The 19,858-nt window shown below is 36.3% G+C and overlaps 1 protein-coding gene across 7 annotated transcripts in view; it reads left to right on the top strand.

Moving 5' to 3' along the window:
• Positions 1 to 19,858, top strand: part of arvcfb (ARVCF delta catenin family member b) — a 492,749-nt gene that overhangs the window by 51,497 nt on the left and 421,394 nt on the right. The gene's annotated exons all lie outside the window — the stretch shown is intronic.

The following is a 19,858-nucleotide window of genomic DNA, read 5'->3' as shown; positions in this document are numbered from 1 at the left end:
GACTGAGCATTTCATGGAAGCCAATCATGGCACCCACCTGTTCCCAATTAGCCTGCACACCTGTGGTATGTTCCAAATAAGTGTTTGATGAGCATTCCTCAACTTTCTCAGTCTTTCTTTGCCACTTGTGCCAGCTTTTTTGAAACATGTCGCAGGCATCCAATTCCAAATGAGCTAATATTTGCAAAAAATGACAAAGTTTTCCAGTTTGAACATTAAATATCTTATCTTTGCAGTCTATTCAATTGAATATAAGTTGAAAAGGATTTGCAAATCATTGTATTCTGTTTTTATTTACCTTTTACACAACGTGCCAACTTCACTGCTTTTGGGGTTTGTAAAATCCGGCCCAAACTTTGTCATCTATTTTGCTAAGTAATATTGCAATTGCATGCATGTTGGGCATACCCTAACAACATAACCATAACAGAGTGACAGACAAATACAATACAATAATAATAGGATCTGAAAATGTTAATGCCTAAAATCTGTGGCTTATTGTGAATTACTAAATTGTTGTGGTATTGTTTTTTTATGCTGGCAAATAGGGAGGCAGTTTTGTGTGTCAGTTTGTAAACGACTGACTAAGAGCTGCTGCCCAAGTGTCGACGATTAATCGGTTTAGCGGAAAAAGAGCTAATTATATTAGACGGGGACCTGCACTCAGTGCCCAGATCACTGCCTCTTTCACACACACACACACACACACACACACACACACACACACACACACACACACACACACACACACACACACACACACACACACACACACACACACACACACACACACACACACACACACACACACACACACACACACACACACACACACACACACACACACACACACACACACACACACACACACACACACACACACACACACTCTTGTATTTCTTACCTTCTTGAGACCTCCGAAAAATGCCTACCTCTTTAGGACCACCCTTTCTAGATATATAAATATTTGTATTTACAACATTAATAATATATAAATACTATTCAAATATTAAAAAGCTTGTGAAAAAATATTTGGAATTTTACAAGAAAAAGGTCACAACTTCACAAGAAAAACTTAGAATTTTGGTAGTATTATAATAAAAGTCATAATTTTACTCAACGCAAGTCAAAATTTTACAAGAAAAACTGAACATTTGTGCAATATTATGATAAAAGTTGGAATTTTACTCAATGGCAGTCGCAATTTTACAAGAAAAGCTTAAAATGTTGGGAATTTTATAAAAAGAGTCGTAATTTTACTCAACAAAAGTCACAATTGTAAAAGAAAACTTAAAATGTTGGCAATATTCTTTTAAAAATTTCACTATTTTACAAGAACAACAAAAAAGCTGGAATATTGTGATAAAAGTCGGAATTGTATATGGCAAATGTCACAATTTTGCATTAAAAAGTAATAATTTTACATTAAAAAGTAATAACTTTACTAGAAAATATTGCAATATTACAGAAACAGAAAGAATATGAGAAATTGTTCCCAATTTTATAAAAAAAAAAGACTGCTTTTAGTGAATTTATTATTTTTCGAATTTTTTTGTTTCTATTTTGTTTTTAATCTTCATAATTTACTTAGTTATTACATAATGTCTCTATATACATTTTTTTTTTTTTTTTTAATTAATTGTGGCCAAAGGTGACCCATTTCAATTCCTTACACACACTTGTTATTTCATTTGTTGACCAGCGGGGGAGCACTTTTAAAACCGACACACAGTCAATATGAAAAATCCCTCCTTTTTGAGACCACCCTCATTTTGATAATTGATTCTTGTATTTGTTACCTTCTTGAGACTTCCGAAAAATGCCTACCTCTTTAGGACCACCCTCTCTAAATATATAAAGATTTGTATTTACAACATTGATAATATATACATACTATGCAAATATTAAAAAGATTGTGAAAAAATAGTTGGAATTTCACAAGAAAAAGGTCACAATTTCACAAGAAAAACTTAGAATTTTGGTAGTATTATAATAAAAGTCATCATTTTACTCAACGCAAGTCAAAATTTTACAAGAAAAACTGAACATTTGTGCAATAATATGATAAAAGTTGGAATTTTACTCAATAACAGTCGCAATTGTACAAGAAATCTTAAAATGTTGGGAATTTTACAAAAAGTCGTCATTTTACTCAACAAAAGTCACAATTGTATAAGAAAACTTTAAAATGTTGGCAATATTCTAAAAATAATTATCAGAATTTTACTTGGCAAAAATTATGACAAAAGTCATAATTTTGTTTAAAAAATGTCACTATTTTACAAGAACAACAAAAAAGCTGGAATATTGTGATAAAAGTCGGAATTGTATATGGCAAATGTCACAATTTTGCATTAAAAAGTAATAATTTTACATTAAAAAATAATAACTTTACTAGAAAATATTGCAATATTACAGAAACAGAAAGAATATGAGAAATTGTTCCCAATTTTATAAAAAAAAAGACTGCTTTTAGTGAATTTATTATTTTTCGAATTTTTTTGTTTCTATTTTGTTTTTAATCTTCATAATTTACTTAAAGTTATTACATAATGTCTCTATATACATATATATATATATTTTTTTTAAATTAATTGTGGCCAAAGGTGACCCATTTCAATTCCTTACACACACTTGTTATTTCATTTGTTGACCAGAGGGGGAGCACTTTTAAAACCGACACACAGTCAATATGAAAAATCCCTCCTTTTTGAGACCACCCTCATTTTGATGATTGATTCTTGTATTTGTTACCTTCTTGAGACTTCCGAAAAATGCCTACCTCTTTAGGACCACCCTCTCTAAATATATAAAGATTTGTATTTACAACATTGATAATATATACATACTATGCAAATATTAAAAAGATTGTGAAAAAATAGTTGGAATTTCACAAGAAAAAGGTCACAATTTCACAAGAAAAACTTAGAATTTTGGTAGTATTATAATAAAAGTCATCATTTTACTCAACGCAAGTCAAAATTTTACAAGAAAAACTGAACATTTGTGCAATAATATGATAAAAATTGGAATTGTACTCAATAACAGTCGCAATTGTACAAGAAATCTTAAAATGTTGGGAATTTTACAAAAAGTCGTCATTTTACTCAACAAAAGTCACAATTGTATCAGAAAACTTTAAAATGTTGGCAATATTCTAATAATAATCAGAATTTTACTCGGCAAAAATTATGACAAAAGTCATAATTTTTGTTTAAAAAATTTCACTATTTTACAAGAACAACGAAAAAGCTGGAATATTGTGATAAAAGTCGGAATTGTATATGGCAAATGTCACAATTTTGCATTCGGGGGTGAATAGGGAAGTCCTTCTTTAGCTGCCGTCTTGTTTTATCATATATTGCTGCCTTTGCACCTCTCAATCTTTACTTTTGTATGCACATTAAATCAACAAAAAAAATCCTGACTTTGGAGCAATGTTCACGGACTCTAGTATTTGGCTCTCTATTAGATGCAATGGTTTTCTGTATGTTTTCTTCAGCACCTCCAAGTCCGAGTCCATGGTTCTCGTCTGGGAAAGGGTGGAGTGCCATCTCCAGGTTGGGGAGGAGACCTTCGCCCCAAGTGGAGGAGTTCAAGTACCTCGGAGTCTTGTTCACGAGTGAAGGAAGAGTGGATCGTGAGATCGGTGTGGCACCTTCAGTAATGCGGACGCTGTATCGATGCGTTGTGGTGAAGAAGGAGCTGAGCCGGAAGGCAAAGCTCTCAATTTACCGGTCGATCTACGTTCCCATCCTCACCTATGGTCATGAACTTTGGGTTATGACCGAAAGGACAAGATCACGGGTACAAGCGGCCGAAATGAGTTTCCTCCGCCGGGTGGCGGGTCTCTCCCTTAGAGATAGGGTGAGAAGCTCTGTCATCCGGGAGGAGCTCAAAGTAAAGCTGTTGCTCCTCCACATGGAGAGGAGCCAGATGAGATGGTTCGGGCATCTGGTCAGGATGCCACCCGAACGCCTCCCTAGGTAGGTGTTTAGGGCACGTCCGACCGGCAGGAGGCCACGGGGAAGACCCAGGACACGTTGGGAAGACTATGTCTCCCCAGCTGGCCTGGGAACGCCTCGGGATCCCCCGGGAGGAGCTGGACGAAGTGGCTTGGGAGAGGAAAGTCTGGGCTTCTCTGCTTAGGCTGCTGCCCCCGCGACCCCACCTCGGATAAGCGGAAGAAAATGGATGGACGGATGGTTGGTTTTCTGTATTGGGACCATGATTTCGGTCCTAACTTTTTCCTTGTTGATGTATCAAGAAGGGTTGAAATGCAAAGACACACACACACACACACACACACACACACACACACACACACACACACACACACACACACACACACACACACACACACACACACACACACACACACACAAACACACACACACACACACACACACACACACACACACACACACACACACACACACACACACACACACACACACACACACACACACACACACACACACATATTAAGGCCCATATCTTGGTTGCAAATGTTCCATCTTGTGCAAAATATTTATTATGTGATATGTTTTCTATTGATTGATTGACTTCCAAAAAGAACCACCCGGTGGACTCCTTTGTAGCTTGTCTGTTCATGAGGTTTTTTTCCATTAGCGCATGGATTTATGTCATGTGGTTACTGATAACAGTTGCCACAGAGACGGCGATGAAGCTGTGCGAGTGCACAGGCCTCAATGTTAATGCGCCGCCCCTCTGCATGTCGATATTTAATTCTCTGTGAGTGGCCAATGCTAGATCGTTCAGTTGAAGTAAGCTCAGCTGGTTTCGGCCGCTGCTGGAGTCTGGTCTTTACCCTCCCCTGTGGACATGTGTCTTCTTCAGTCCGACCTGGGGGACGGGTGGGCTACCGAGAAAATGTAGTAAGGAGTAATGTAGTAGGCTAAACTACAAGTTACTCTCGATTAAATGTAGCTAAGATTTGTAGCAAGCGACCCTACTACTACTACAACCTACTCAGTGGCGTAGTGGTTAGAGCAGGCCTGGGCAATTATTTTGACTCGGGGGCCACATTTAGAGAAAAAAATGTGTCCGGGGGCCGGTATATCTATTTTAGGGACACTAATACAAAACTTCACAATAATGTCTGATTGAATGCTAAAAACGTTATGACAGACCGCCTTAAAAAAACGTAATGGAATTTTACATTTTTCTATGAACGATAAAACATTGAATATTGACAAAATATAAATGTCACACCCCCTTTCGATCAACATATTTTACAATCAAGTGAAACGCAACAAAAATGCAACAAACAGTGAAATATGAACGCGAAGGGTGACCATAGTAACTCATTAGTAGGGATGTCCGATAATGGCTTTTTGCCGATATCCGATATTCCGATATTGTCCAACTCTTTAATTACCGATACCGATATCAACCGATACCGATATCAACCGATATATGCAGTCGTGGAATTAACACATTATTATGCCTAATTTGGACAACCAGGTATGGTGAAGATAAGGTACTTTTAAAAAAAATAATAAAATAAGATAACTAAATTAAAAACATTTTCTGGAATAAAAAAGAAAGTAAAACAATATAAAAACAGTTACATAGAAACTAGTAATTAATGAAAATGAATAAAATTAACTGTTAAAGGTTAGTACTATTAGTGGAGCAGCAGCACGCACAATCATGTGTGCTTACGGACTGTATCCCTTGCAGACTGTATTGATATATATTGATATATAATGTAGGAACCAGAATATTGATAACAGAAACAAATGGGGGGAGGGAGGTTTTTTGGGTTGGTGCACTAATTGTAAGTGTATCTTGTGTTTTTTATGTTGATTTAATTAAAAAAACAAAAAGAAAAAAAAACAAAAACGAAACAGATAATAAAAAAAACGATACCGATAATTTCCGATATTACATTTTAACGCATTTATCGGCCGATAATATCGGCAGGCCGATATTATCGGACATCCCTACTAATTAGATTACCATAGTAACTGGTATATCATCCATAAGCGCAGATTCCAACCATTGAAATACTTTGTATTAGAGATGTCCGATAATATCGGCTGCCGATATTATCGGCCGATAAATACTTTAAAATGTAATATCGGAAATATCGTTTTTTTTATTATCGGTATCGGTATCGTTTTTTTTTTTTTTTTTTTAAATTAAATCAACATAAAAAACACAAGATACACTTACAATTAGTGCACCAACCCAAATAACCTCCCTCCCCCATTTACACTCATTCACACACAAGGGTTGTTTCTTTCTGTTATTAATATTCTGCTTCCTACATTATATATCAATATATATCAATACAGTCTGCAAGGGATACAGTCCGTAAGCACACATGATTGTGCTGGTCCACTAATAGTACTAACCTTTAACAGTTAATTTTTTACTAATTTTCATTAATTACTAGTTTTTATGTAACTGTTTTTATATTGTTTTACTTTCTTTTTTATTCAAGAAAATGTTTTTAATTTATTTATCTTATTTTATAATTTTTTTTAAAAAAGGGCCTTATTTTCACCATACCTGGTTGTCCAAATTAGGCATAATAATGTGTTAATTCCATGACTGTATACATCGGTTTCAGTTGATATCGGTATCGGTAATTAAGAGTTGGACAATATCGGAATATCGGATATCGGCAAAAAGCCATTATCGGACATCCCTACTTTGTATAGTTGAAGACTCACGGTCATTAGAAAACATGACTGCACATCATAATGGCAGCTACACTTTCCATCTTAAAGATCTAAAAAAATTATTTGGGAATGCTGAAGAGCTTAACGGGCCGCATGTGGCCCCCGGGCCTTAATTTGCCCAGGTCTGGGTTGGAGTGTCCGCCCTGAGATGGGTAGGTTGTGAGTTCAAACCCCGGCCGAGTCATACCAAAGACTATAAAAATGGCACCCATTACCTCCCTACTAGGCATTAAAGGTTGGAATTGGGGGTTAAATCACCAAAAGGTCCCCACACCCCACTGTATGTATTTATTTGGTTTGCCTTTTCTTTGGCTCACCCCAATAATGTTATTCATTTTCTCTACTTACAGTCATACTTGCCAACCCTCCCGATTTTCCCATGAGACTCCCGAATTTCAGTGCCCCTCCCGAAAATCTACCGGGGAAACCATTCTCACGAATTTCTCCCGATTTCCACCCGGACAACAATATTGGGGGCGTGCCTTAAAGGTGCATAGCTAATGTTTTTAGCATAGCTCTGTGAGGTCCCGTAGCTAAGTTAGCTTCAATGGCGTCGTTAGCAACAGCATTGTTAAGCTTTGCCAGGCTGGAAAGCATTAACCGTGTAGTTACATGTCCATGCTTTAATAGTATTGTTGATCTGCTGTCTCTCCTTCCAGTCAGGGGTTTATTTATTTTGTTTCTATCTGCAGTTAAGCCCAATGCTATCACGTTAGCTCCGTAGCTAAAGTGCTTCGCCGATGTATTTTCGTGGAGATAAAAGTCACTGTGAATGTCCATTTCGCGTTCTCGACTCTCATTTTCAAGAGGATATAGTATCCCAGGTGGTTTAAAATACAAATCCGTGATCCACAATAGAAAAAAGAGAAAGTGTGGAATCCAATGAGCCAGCTTGTACCTAAGTTACGGTCAGAGCGAAAAAAGATACGTCCTGCACTGCACTCTAGTCCTTCACTCTCACGTGCCTCATCCACGAATCTTTCATCCTGGCTCAAATTAATGGGGTAATCGTCGCTTTCTTGGTCCGAATCGCTCTCGCTGCTGGTGTAAACAACGGGGAAATGTGAGGAGCCTTTCAACCTGCGACGTCACGCTACTTCCGGTACAGGCAAGGCTTTTTTTTATCAGCGACCAAAAGTTGCGAACTTTATCGTCGATGTTCTTTACTAAATCCTTTCAGCAAAAATATGGCAATATCGCGAAATGATCAAGTATGACACATAGAATGGATCTGCTATCCCCGTTTAAATAAGAACATTTCATTTCAGTAGGCCTTTAACAGCTGCATGTTGTCCAGGCGTCCGCTTTTCCTCCATATAAACAGCGTGCCGGCCCAGTCACATGAATATTGTAGCGTTGGACGGGGTTTATCACGACACGTTGAATGATCTCTTAACTGGTTTAATGATAACGCAAGGCACACTTGGTCAACAGCCATACAGGTCACACTGATGGTGGCTGTATAAACAACTTCAACACTGTTACAAATATGCGGCACACTGTGAACCCACACCAAACAAGAATGACAAACACATTTCGGGGGAACATCCGCACCGTAACACAACATAAACACAACAGAACAAATACCCAGAATCCCTTGCAGCAGTAACTCTTCCGGGACGCTACAATATACACCCCCGTTACCACCAAACCACGCCCCCCCAACCCCGCCCACTTCTTTTCTCTTATCGAATCCAGATAGGTTGTTGTATACGGAAAAAAACACACAATATTTGGTTTAACAAAAGCTCACTTTTATTTTATAAGAAAAAAATAAAATAAAATGATTAAATAAATATTGACTGTTGTTACCCAAAGTATATTAAGTGGGATTTTTCAGAAAAACAAATATATACAGTAACACAAAAACAACCTGTCTCTGTGATCACTATAGGTCAGGGGTCACCAACCTTTTTGAAAGCAAGAGCTACTTCTAGGGTACTGATTAATGCGAAGGGCTACCAGTTTGATACACACTTAAATAAATTGCCAGAAATAGCCAATTTGCTCAATTTACCTTTAACTCTATGTTATTATTAATAATTAATGATATTTACACTTAATTGAACGGTTTAAAAGAGGAGAAAACACGAAAAAAATGACAATTAAATTTTGAAACATAGTTTATCTTCAATTTCGACTCTTTAAAATTCAAAATTCAACCGAAAAAAAGAAGAGAAAAACTAGCTAATTCGAATCTTTTTGAAAAAATTAAAAAAATAATTTATGGAACATCATTACTAATTTTTCCTGATTAAGATTAATTTTAGAATTTTGATGACATGTTTTAAATAGGTTAAAATCCAATCTACACTTTGTTAAAATATATAACAAATTGGACCAAGCTATATTTCTAACAAAGACAAATCATTATTTCTTCTAGATTTTCCAGAACAAAAATTTTAAAAGAATTTCAAAAGACTTTGAAATAAGATTTAAATTTGATTATACAGATTTTCTAGATTTGCCGGAATAATTTTTTTGAATTTTAATCATAATAAGTTTGAAGAAATATTTCACAAATGTTCTTCGTCGAAAAAACAGTAGCTAAAATGAAGAATTCAATTAAAATGTATTTATTATTCTTTACAATAAAAATAATAAATTTACTTGAACATTGATTTAAATTGTCAGGAAAGAAGAGGAAGGAATTTAAAAGGTAAAAAGGTATATGTGTTTAAAAATCCTAAAATCATTTTTAAGGTTGTATTTTTTCTCTAAAATTGTCTTTCTGAAAGTTATAAGAAGCAAAGTAAAAAAAATAATGAATTTATTTCAACAAGTGAAGACCAAGTCTTTAAAATATTTTCTTGGATTTTCAAATTCTATTTGAGTTTTGTCTCTCTTAGAATTAAAAATGTCGGGCAAAGCGAGACCAGCTTGCTAGTAAATAAATAAAATTAAAAAAATAGAGGCGGCTCACTGGTAAGTGCTGCTATTTGAGCTATTTTTAGAACAGGCCAGTGGGCTACTCATCTGGTCCTTACGGGCTACCTGGTGCCCGCGGGCACCGCGTTGGTGACCCCTGCTATAGGTGAATAGCCATCCCTTGAGGCCTTTTTTCCAGTCCATTATGTTTGCTGCTTGTGTGACATTACAGGAAATAACCATATGGCGTGGAATCATTTCCTGTGATGTCCCACAGGGCATTTCTTGTGGGACGGGATTCGTTCCCAAAGATTCGAATAAAAAAACAACTCTTTTTCTTTACTATAGTGGCCTCGATAACGGGAACCGGTTCTCAAAAAGGGATTCGAGTCCATGGAATCGGTTCTTTTCTTATCAAACGGTTCTTTTCTTATCGAACAACCGCGAGAACCGGTTTCGAACATCATCCCTATTCACAAGTGTACGTAAACTTTAGACCATGACTGTATATATGGGTAGATACAGGTATACATACATGCAGTACATATATATAAATTAACGATGCATCAATAATATAATAAAATTGTAGCCCCTGAATCATGATTGTAGTAAATTGTAAAGTGTCCAAAGAATCCTGGTAACTACAAGCTAACTAACCAGAATCCTGATAAAACAGTATTATATATTAAAAAGATCCATACCAGTAGTAAGATCCTTTTTCCAGTACTGGTCTCTCTGTGTGACCTCCACAGGCTTGTTGTCTTGACAAGCCGTTCAACAATGCTGACTGTGCTCTCCTGTTTGCCAAGCAGCCATCAGTGTGTCCTGTCTGCTGATATGGAGGTCAGGCTAAGCCACTATGCAGTGTTTTCTAGGGCACAACATGTATCTGCTGGGAAGCTGAAATCTGGCTCAAACAGCTGGGAGAGAGAGAGAGAGAGAGAGAGAGGGGACGTCGCCCACTAAATAAGTATGTTATTGCCCCTCTTACTCTACAATCAGTGTGTAGGCACAAATGGCTCCCTGCTGGTCTTGTTCTGTGCTTCTCTTATGGCTCCCAATTGGCCACGCAGGTAGCTGCAAGCAGTAAATGTGGATAAGTGGTTAAGCTGCACTGTGGGAATGAACCCTATTTACTGCGCTATTCACTTTCAAACGAGTGCTTATTTAATTCTAATATTCTGGCTTTGAGCTGCTCGTCAGGAACAACATATAATTTTTTTATATTTAGTATTTTCCGGACTATAAGGCGCACTTAAAATCATTTTTTCTTCTCAAAACTCGACAGTGCGCCTTATAACCCGGTGCGCCTAATGTAAGGAATGCGTTTGGTTGAGCTTACCCACCTCGAAGCTATTTTTTTTTTGGTACATGGTGTAATGATATGTGTGACCAGTAGATGGCAGTCAAACACAAGAGATAAGTGTAGGCTGCACTATGATGGCAATATGACTCAAGTGTCATGATCCGTGGTCCGGATCATGTTTTGTTATATTCTGTTAGTTTTGGACTCCATAGTTCCTGTTTTCGTGAAATCATTTTTTCTTCTCAAAACTCGACAGTGCGCCTTATAACCCGGTGCGCCTAATGTAAGGAATGCGTTTGGTTGAGCTTACCCACCTCGAAGCTATCTTTTTTGGTACATGGTGTAATGATATGTGTGACCAGTAGATGGCAGTCAAACATAAGAGATAAGTGTAGGCTGCACTATGATGGCAATATGACTCAAGTGTCATGATCCGTGGTCCGGATCATGTTTTGTTATATTCTGTTAGTTTTGGACTCCATAGTTCCTGTTTTCGTGCACCCTTGTTTGTTTTAGTTAACTTTTTGCAACTCAACGCTAAGAAAACGGAAATGCTGGTTATCGGTCCTGCTCGACACCGACATCTATTTAATAATACCACCTTAACATTTGACAACCAAACAATTAAACAAGGCGACTCGGTAAAGAATCTGGGTGTTATCTTCGACCCAACCCTCTCGTTTGAGTCGCACATTAAGAGTGTTACTAAAACGGCCTTCTTTCATCTCCGTAATATCGCTAAAATTCGTTCCATCTTGTCCACTAGCGACGCTGAGATCATTATTAATGCGTTCGTTACGTCTCGTCTCGATTACTGTAACGTATTATTTTCGGGTCTCCCTATGTCTAGCATTAAAAGATTACAGTTGGTACAAAATGCGGCTGCTAGACTTTTGACAAAAACAAGAAAGTTTGATCATATTACGCCTATACTGTATATACCTTTATATACTTATAAACATACCTATACTGGCTCACCTGCACTGGCTTCCTGTGCACTTAAGATGCGACTTTAAGGTTTTACTACTTACGTATAAAATACTACACGGCTCCTGCCTATCTCGCCGATTGTATTGTACCATATGTCCCGGCAAGAAATCTGCGTTCAAAGAACTCCGGCTTATTAGTGATTCCCAGAGCCCAAAAAAAGTCTGTGGGCTACAGAGCGTTTTCTGTTCGGGCTCCAATACTATGGAATGCCCTCCCGGTAAAAGTTAGAGATGCTACCTCAGTAGAAGCATTTAAGTCCCATCTTAAAACTCATTTATATACTCTAGCCTTTAAATAGACCCCCTTTTTAGACCAGTTGATCTGCCGTTTCTTTTCTTCTCTCCTCTGCTCCCCTCTTCCTTGGAGGGGGGGTTGCACAGGTCCGGTGGCCATGGATGAAGTGCTGGTTGTCCAGAGTCGGGACCCGGGGTGTACCGCTAGCCTGTGCATCGGTTGGGGACATCTCTGCGCTGCTGACCCGTCTCCGCTCGGGACGGTTTCCTGCTGGCCCCACTATGGACTGGACTCTCGCTGATGTGTTGGATCCACTGTGGACTGTACTTTCACAATATTATGTCAGACCCACTCGACATCCATTGCTTCCGGTCTCCCCTAGAACATTGATTGATTGATTGATGGTTATGTATTATTTCCACCTGTCTCTGACTAGTGTTCGCCCGCTCACCTGCTGCCCGAGCACTAATCAGAGGCATTATTTAAGCCTGCCTTTGCCGGTCAGTCGGCCTGGCGTCATTGTTTGCTTCACGCTACTGTTACGTAAGTTTTGGCTTGTCTCCTAGCCCATGCTAAGTACTTAGCTTCAAGTGCGATTCCATTCCGTTTTTAAGGCGGTCTGTCATAACATTTTTAGCATTCAATCAGACTTTATTGTGAGGTTTTGTATTAGTTTTCCTAAAAATAGATATACCGGCCCCCAGACACATTTTTTTCTCTAAATTTGACCCCCGAGTCAAAATAATTGCCCAGGCCTGCTGTACACTGTTTGTTTGTCTCATCTTGAACGGGTTTGTGCTGAAAACAAAGTTCCGTTGTACTTGTGCAAGGACAGTAAAGACCTACCTACCTACCTAAGTTGGTCCACGGTGCTTCATTTGTCCGGACATCCAGGCTTGAGGCAACCGACATGGTTCTCGCCTCCACTACCAATCAACCACCCCACGGTCTGTCTTTCAGGACGCCAGTTACAGCTTTGCACTTCAGGCCACTTTCCCACCAGAAAAGGATCGGGCCCCGTGCGCCTCTCATGTCAAACAGATTGCTGGCGGACATGGAAAAGTGATAACGTAGCACAGCACATTACTGTGACCGGAGCCAAAGAGCAGGGAATTCTGCACCGGAAATATCCGTCGCCCTGGGTTTGACCTGGTCAAGAGACACCATTTGTCAAACACACCTTTTCATCCGTCATTGAGCGTGTCCACCTTTCAGCATGTTTAGCAGGCGTTCACGTATTCTGTCAGTTTGGGAAATGAGTGTAACGAAAGTATCCATAGCACACAAGTCAATATAAAGCCATTTAAATATAGAATTACATATAATACGGACGATTGATTATGCAATAGATCGGGGACAATCAGACAGTTGCATAATTGATGTCTGCGGTATGTGCTGCACATTTGTAAGGGATGGAATGACATCGTGCTTTTAACCCCCCAACACGAAGTACATCGATTGTCTCTTACTTTTTAGGACCGCAGACCCCTTTCATGCTGATACAAATCCAGTATATAATAAATTCCGCTGTTTTGACTTCATTTTTTACCCTGCACTACGACGAGCTAATGCAAGGAAATTTTGACCAGACATAATCACACGTTGAAAAACACTGATGTAGACCACAAGGAAGTGTTTTACATTTAGAAAAAAATGAATAATAATATGACTCCTTTATTGCGCCCTATAATCCGGTGCGCCTTATATATGGAAACAAATCCAAAATATACCATTCATGGGCAATGCGCCTTACAATCCGGTGCGCCCTATGGTCCGGGAAATACGGTACAATTAAAAATGCTTTTTTCTTTACCAAAATAAATGAAAGTATAGCCAATTAAATGGACTTTTCTGTTCTGAATGAACTGATGCAACGCAAGATTATACAAATGACATCACCATGTGTGTTTGTAGTGTGGGCGAGTAATAAGTTTGGACCCACTAGAGCAGGGGTCAGCAACCTTTTTGAAAGCAAGAGCTACTTCTTGGGTACTGATTAATGCGAAGGGCTACCAGTTTGATACACACTTAAATAAATTGCCAGAAATAGCCAATTTGCTCAATTTACCTTTAACTCTTATGTTATTATTAACAATTAATGATATTTACACTTAATTGAACGGTTTAAAAGAGGAGAAAACACGAAAAAAATTACAATTAAATTTTGAAACATAGTTTATTTTCAATTTCGACTCTTTAAAATTCAAAATTCAACCGAAAAAAAGAAGAGAAAAACTTAAAAAAAGAATTTATGGAACATCATTAGTAATTTTTCCTGATTAAGATTAATTTTAGAATTTTGATGACATGTTTTAAATAGGTTAAAATCCAATCTACACTTTGTTAGAATATATAACAAATTGGACCAAGCTATATTTCTAACAAAGACAAATCATTATTTCTTCTAGAATTTCCAGAGCAAAAATTTTAAAAGAAATTCAAAAGACTTTGAAATAAGATTTAAATTTGATTCTACAGATTTTCTAGATTTGACAGAATACATTTTTTGAATTTTAATCAAAATAAGTTCGAAGAAATATTTCACAAATATTCTTCGTCGAAAAAACAGAAGCTAAAATGAAGAATTAAATTAAAATTTATTTATTATTCTTTACAAAAAAATTAAAAAAAATACTTGAACATTGATTTAAATTGTCAGGAAAGAATAGGAAGAAATTTAAAAGGTAAAAAGGTATACGTGTTTAAAAATCCTAAAATCATTTTTAAGGTTGTATTTTTTCTCTAAAATTGTCTTTCTGAAAGTTATAAGAAGCAAAGTAAAAAAATTAATGAATTTAAACAAGTGAAGACCAAGTCTTTAAAATATTTTCTTGGATTTTCAAATTCTATTTGAGTTTTGTCTCTCTTAGAATTAAAAATGTCGGGCAAAGCGAGACCAGCTTGCTAGTAAATAAATACAATTTAAAAAATAGAGGCAGCTCACTGGTAATTGCTGCTATTTGAGCTATTTTTAGAACAGGCCGGCGGGCTACTCATCTGGTCCTTACGGGCGACCTGGTGCCCGCGGGCACCGCATTGGTGATCCCTGCACTAGAGTGATTCATTATCACTGATAGCGTGTCTGTTTCCTGTAAGTGTGGCTTACTATTTATGGTGTGGCAGCCAGTCCAGCCCCACATGGTGTTGCTGCAGCCATAATGATGTTTGCTGAGGTTTCTCCTCCATGCTGCAGAGATCACCTTTTGGCTTTTGTCCTCCTGCTGCAGGTAGATCTTTCCCACGGATGACAGGTCAGGGAAAGCAGCAGCCATGACTAGGGATGATGTTTGATAAGAAATTATCGAGTTCCAGCCTAGTATCGAACCCTCTTATCGAACCGATTCCTTATCGATTCTCTTATCGAATCCAGATAGGTTGTTGTATATGGAAAAAACCCACAATATTTGGTTTAACAAAAGCTCACTTTTATTTTACAAGAAAAAAATAAAATAAATAAATAAATATTGACTGTTACCCCCCTAAAAAAATAAAATAAATAAATATTGACTGTTGTTACCCAAAGTATATTAAGTGGGATTTTTCAGAAAAACAAATATATACAGTAACACAAAAACAACCTGTCTCTGTGATCACTATAGGTGTATAAATAATAATATAGTGTTAAATCAAATCAGTCCCTTGGGCACAAAACTGAAAATAATACAGCTCTCCAAAAAGTGCACTTCTGCTGCTATTGGAACATACTAACTACACACACAGGCAGACAGCTAACAAACAATCCAAGACGTCTAATAAAGTTTCAAAGCAGATTCATCCATTTAGGCTCTTTATTGTTGTTTTTTACTATAGTGGTCTCGATAACGGGTACCGGTTCTCAAAAAGGGATTCGAGTCCGAGGACTTGGTTCTTTTCTTATCAAACAACCAGGAAAACCGGTTTCGAGCATCATCCCTAGCCATGACCGCCACACCTTCTACTGCTTTGACGCCTGCTATTCTGATAACAGAGTTTATGCCAACTTCCTGACAAAAAAGAGAGGAAATGTGCTTCATCCTCACTCGGCTCAACATGCAGATCAGCCTGCCAGGTTTCCCCAACCAAGGATTTGCTTACATTAAGTGACTTACTCTGAATGTTTGTGATACATGCATGCGTTACGTTTTTTTAAAAAAACCCTTCAAATATCTGGCGTGTGCCATTGGGAGATTTTTAATGAGATTAGAGTTATTGTGTGACAATATATAAACTCTTTAATAATAATAATAGATTTTATTTGTAAAAAGTACTTTACATTGAGTAAACAACCTCAAAGTGCTACAGTGTATAAAAAAAATAAAAATAAAAAAATTAATAAAAATAAAAACTACAACAGCCAAATAGCTAAAACTAGTATGCATATATCTAAAAAAAAAAAGAAGGCTTTTTTTAAAAAGAAGGGTTTTTAAGCCTTTTTTAAAAGCATCCACAGTCTGTGGTGCCCTCAGGTGGTCAGGGAGAGCGTTCCACAGACTGGGAGCGGCGGAGCAGGTCTCAAAGGTGTAATTCTGGTTATTGTCTACGGCGCTAAGACTTCCGGGTAATGTAATGCAGGGTTTTACCTTAACATATTTGATCATGGCGGAGCGTCACGGCCAAATATTAGCTGCCACACCTAAAAAAAATGATTTTTTTTCTTTACGTGAAAACAAACTAAAGTAATGTAATGTATTGTAGCGCCCAGGAGAAGACACACAAAGTCCGACGCTCTTTTAAGCTTTTATTGCCAATCTTATTCTAACGACCAGCCCAATTCCAACAAGTATTTCCTCCGTGCACCACGTCCGTCTCCGTGATTCACTCCACACTTCCTCATAAGACCATGGGATTTTTATTCTTATTTTTATTTTCATTTAATTTTTGTTGACATCCAGCATCAGACATTCCTATCCATTACATCATATTTGCATGAATCATACATCTATTGTCTGCCCTAAATGTCAAAATATTTTTTTGTTCATATCCCAACGATGCCAGCCAACCCAAAAAAGAAAAAAAACAGCAAGAAAGCAAAACAAAGTGATAATAATATTCATAGATGAATCAATTAAATTAAAAAATATATATAATACAATAATAATAATAATACATTTATAATAAATAATAACAATCAGAAATAAAATAAAAGAATATAAACAGATAGTAAATAATAATAAATAAAACAAAATTATATATATATATATATATATATATATATATATATATATATATATATATATATATATATATATGTGTATATATATGTATATATATGTATATATATATATATATCCCAACAATAACACCCCCTCCAAAAATAAAAAAAACAGCAAGAAAACAATACAAAGTAATAATAATATTTACAGATAAATCTAATAAATTAAATGTATATATATATATATATATATATATATATATATATATATATATATATATATATATATATATATATAATACAACAATAATAATAATACATTAATAATAATTAGAAAACAAGAAAACAAAACAAAGTAATAATAATATTTACAGATGAATCAATTAAAATAAAAAATATATATAATACAATAATAATAATACATTTATAATAAATAATAATAACAATCAGAAATAAAATAAAATAATATGGATAGTAAATAATAATAAATACAATTAAAAAAAAAAAAAAATATATATATATATATCCCAACAATAACACCCCCTCCAAAAAGAAAAAAACAGCAAGAAAACAATACAAAGTAATAATAATATTTACAGATAAATATATATATATATATATATATATATATATATATATATATATATATATATATATATATATATATATATATATATATATATATATATATATATATATATATATATATATATACATATATATATCTATCTATCTATCTATCTATCTATCTATCTATCTATCTATCTATCTATCTATCTATCTATCTATCTATCTATCTATCTATCTATCTATCTATCTATCTATCTATCTATCTATCTATCTATCTATCTATCTATCTATCTATCCATCTATCCATCCATCCATCTATCCATCCATCCATCCATCTATATGAACTATATCTCCTCTGTTCTGTACATCATTGTCCCAGTTACATTATATTCTCATCTTCCTCTTTATGCCATTTCCTCAACGAAAAACATTACACAACCTGCCCTACACACAACACAAAAACATATATAACACATAAAACATATTTTATTGAACATATTTTATTATACTTTGCCGATTTACCTTAGGCCAACCATTTAATCAAACATTCATTGTGATTCATTGACATTCCCAAGCACCATAATAGATGCAACATTTCAATGCATGGTAAAGATGCAGCTGTGTGTAATTATACATTTGACCAGCAGGTGGAGTCTTGTGCAGAAGCATGCATTGAAGCATTGAACCAACTGGCTGAAGTGGTTCAACGCCTCATGAGGCTTCATCTGACCTTCACTACTTTAGGGAAATCAGTCAAATCCTCATCATCATATTAGTAAATAATAATATAGCATCATTATCGTCGCAATAATTCTTATAATCTGTGAGGACTATTACTGCTGACATATGGCGTTTTCATTTAACAGCATCTTTTAGACACACACATACACGGGGTTTTTCTTTTTACTATTGGGAGGAGGTCTGTGCTCTCTGTTTCTTTTTCTGGTTTTAACTGTCATCTGTTGCTTCTGAAATATGACTGTACTTGTCAGCCTCCATTAATTTCCTGAGGATCATAAAATAAATGGCGCGCTCTGCATTTTACTCCCTCTCGCTGAAGTAATGCCGTATTATACAACCAGTAAGCCATTAACTAAGTCTTCCCTCAATAACCGCAGAATTATTATTATTAGTAACCCTAACCCTAACCCTAACCCTTATATGTTCCCCGAGTGTCCAAATAACTCTAAATTAAGTCTTTGTTACTTAGAATATGTTATGGTAACACTTAAGTATGGGGAACATATTCACCATTAATTAGTTGCTTTAACTTTTTCCCGGGCGTGGCCACCGCTGCTGCTCACTGCTCCCCTCACCTCCCAGAGGGTGAACAAGGCAATGGGTCAAATGCAGAGGACAAATTTCACCACACCTAGTGTGTGTGGGACAATCATTGGTACTTTAACTTTAATTACGTCATCTTTAAGGGAAGCCATGGTCTTATATGCTAATGAAGGCATTAACGGTCAACTTATAAGCTCATACTATAATTACACATCTACTTTACATTTCAGTATCTCGCCCGGTAAGAGCTTTGTTAGAGCAAATATGGTTCAGGGCAGGCATTAAATCACGTGTGGCCAGCCTGCAATATGATGGAATGAATCATAAAGAATAAAGTACCTCAAACCAGTCTGACAGAAGCATGAGAACCCAACCAGCAGCATAAAAAGATGATTTATAGACTTCCTTTGGCTGTTTTGTACTCCGGCTTTTGGATTATTCACTTCCTGTGCGTGAGTATCGTCAGACAATTGTACTTGCCTCAAGGAGTCGTCACATAACTTATGTTTTTTTTATGTGTGCGCGTAGTGGAAAAAAGATAAAATATTTTAAACAGTAATGGTTATGGGAATGACTTTAGTGTGGGAAAAAATTGGAAATGATCAAGCGTGAATTCCGATGGCAGAACAGATTTTTCCCCCGAAAAGAAGAACATTACTGGGACTTTATTAAGTACACCCCGATTTACGAACTACCGTATTTTCCCGATAATAAGGCGCACTTAAAATCTTTTTCTCAAAACTCGACAGTGCGCCTAATGTA

The sequence above is a fragment of the Entelurus aequoreus genome, linkage group LG06 (genome assembly GCF_033978785.1).
Source record: "Entelurus aequoreus isolate RoL-2023_Sb linkage group LG06, RoL_Eaeq_v1.1, whole genome shotgun sequence".
Taxonomy (NCBI): domain Eukaryota; kingdom Metazoa; phylum Chordata; class Actinopteri; order Syngnathiformes; family Syngnathidae; genus Entelurus; species Entelurus aequoreus.
Note: the sequence above shows the minus strand (reverse complement) of the source record. Positions and strands in the feature narration are given on the sequence as shown.